The sequence below is a fragment of the Rutilus rutilus genome, assembly GCF_951802725.1.
Source record: "Rutilus rutilus genome assembly, chromosome: 9".
Lineage (NCBI taxonomy): Eukaryota > Metazoa > Chordata > Actinopteri > Cypriniformes > Leuciscidae > Rutilus > Rutilus rutilus.
This window is the reverse complement of record NC_140223.1, coordinates 2,234,269-2,236,768: the sequence shown is the minus strand read 5'-3', so window position 1 is coordinate 2,236,768 and position 2,500 is coordinate 2,234,269. Positions and strand designations below refer to the sequence as shown.

Here is a 2,500-nt window from a genome sequence, read left to right as displayed (position 1 = left end):
TGTGTGTGTGTGTGTGTGGAGATGAGCTGAAGAAAAGGGCCGAGTGGAGGAAGAGGAAGAGGGTGGGCGGGGCTTATTCTCCTCATGTTTCAGTGTCTCAAACTTGCTGTTTTGTGCTTGTGCTTTGTGTGTTTATTAGACATATGTTGACGTTACGGTTGTGTGCGTTTGCTAGTGATCCAGTCCAGTGTAATGTTGAGTTTTCAGAGCTGTTACTCTTCAAGCTGAATCAGTTAGGTTAACACATGGTCACACTTTATTTTAAGGTGTCCATGTTACAGCGTTACTGAGTAATAATAATGAACTACACACAGGGTTAGGGTTAGGGTTAGGATTCGATGTTATTAAGCACAATTTATAGTAATTACTATAGTAACTACATGTAACGTGTAACAGACACATATGTAAAATAAAGTGTTACCAACAAATCATATTAGACATCTAATACTAGTGATATTAATTAACAACATATACTTGCTATAGGGTTATTGCATGAAATGATGCATAATTTATTGTAATTATTACAGTAAGTACATGTGACAAGTGTAACAAGGGCACTAAAATAAAGTGTAACACTTAACAATAAGGTCCCATTAGTTAATGCATTAACTAACATGGACTAACATTGAGAAAAACACTCATGACAGTATTTTTATTAATCTTTGATTTTAATTATAATAAGTGCAGCTCAGGTCCAGTAATGTAACTAGTTAACTATAAGCGGAACCTCATTGTAAAGTGTTACCAATAATATTAACATAGAACTTTTCAACAATACTGTATTAGTAAATGCTGAAATTAACATGAACTAAGATTAATAAATGCCGTAGAAGTATCGTTCATGGTTAGTTCATGTTAACTAAAGCCGTTAACTAATGTTAACAAATGGAACCTTACACACTTTACAAGTGTTACCAATAAAGTGTTACCTAAATAAAATAAATTAATAATATAAATAAAATAATTCCAAACATTTTTAAAGAATCTCTAGCTGTAACATTTATCTGGTTTAAAACGCGTGTGCATCTCACAGTCACAGCGCATGTAAGATTACAATCTCTAAAACACAAACTCGCAGTTGTGAGAAAAGTGATGACGTCGTTTAGTGATTGTTTTGAAGAGATGCATAGATGAGCTGATGAGACATATGAAGCATCTGGACTCAGACAGATTGATAATCCAGACAGCAGCAGGTGGCCGTCTGAGTGTGTGTGTGTGTGTGTGTGTGTGTGTGTGAGTGTGTGTAGAGATTATGCAGGTCGACATGCGCTGTAGCTCAGATCTACACTCAACCTGCAAGACTGAGTGTGTTTTCAATCAATAAACCACTAGAGCTGCTCTTACAGTGAATATATTGTTAAGTGTAACACATTAAAAGTAACGCAAGTTACATGATCAGAATAATTTTTCAAGTAACTAGGAAAGTAACACATTTCTTTTAAATTTACAACAAATATCTGGGTTACTTTTTCAAATAAGTAACGCAAGTCACTTTTCCCCCAAGTATTGAGTGACAGCTCTCCTGTCCTCAAGTTGAGAGAAATCTTAGGTGTTGTGGTGTTGTGTGCGAACATGATGGTTATTGTAGCTCTAGACTAGTTTGAGCAAACATTTTCTTAACTCTTTTTACTTATGCAAAAACTGATTCAGTATTCCTCAAAATAATAAAGGCAAATTCAATGTTAAATTGCACAAATATACTTTATGTTTTTAATCTCACTTTATTAAACAATGTCTTTGTTGCTGACCTTCAATGATCAGATTCAACCATAGTAATAAGCAAAAAATGACTTTATATAAACATCACATTTGAGTTTAATTTTTGGTTGTTTTTATTGCGGAAAAAGTTTTACGCTGCGTCTGAAATCAAGTACTTGCCTACTGTAGAGTGTACTAAGTGTACTACTAAAAGAGTAGTATGTCCGAATATATAGTAATTGAAAAACAGATGGTGAAAAGTCCATGGATGACCTACTACTTCCACATTCTAATCCACAATTCTAACGTAGTTCCTACTGCAATCTAGTTCTGCAATCCTACTGTACAGACGTACATTTTGTAAAGGCTTATTTAATTTACTTTCAGTGAAAAAGGGCCTTTACATGTGCAAAAAATCGAACTTTTTTGTTATTAAAATCAAACAAGAAAGCCCAGCCTAGGTGAGAAAAAGTAATGCAAACATAACGTAATGTATTTCTTTCCATATAAATGTAACTAATGCAATTAGTTTCTTTTTTAGGGAGTTACACAATATTGTAACACATTACTTTCCATAAAAAGTAACTAAGTAACACAATTAGTTCTTTTTTAGGGAGTAACACAATATTGTAACGCATTACTTTCCATAAAAAGTAACTAAGTAACGTAATTAGTTCTTTTTTTAGGGAGTAACACAATATTGTAATGCATTACTTTCCATTAAAAGTAACTAAGGAATGCAATTAGTTTCTTTTTTAGGGAGTAACACAATATTGTAACATTACTTTCCATAAAAAGTAAC

General features: G+C 33.2%; 1 protein-coding gene across 1 annotated transcript in view; it reads right to left on the bottom strand.

Moving 5' to 3' along the window:
- otx5 (orthodenticle homolog 5) overlaps positions 1-12 on the bottom strand; it is a 7,947-nt gene extending 7,935 nt beyond the window's left edge. Inside the window, exon 1 of the mRNA XM_084420128.1 lies at positions 1-12. This exon is cut by the window's left edge and continues 206 nt beyond it. The gene's annotated coding sequence lies outside the window, so the exon portion shown is untranslated.
- Between the last annotated feature and the right edge of the window lie 2,488 nt (positions 13-2,500).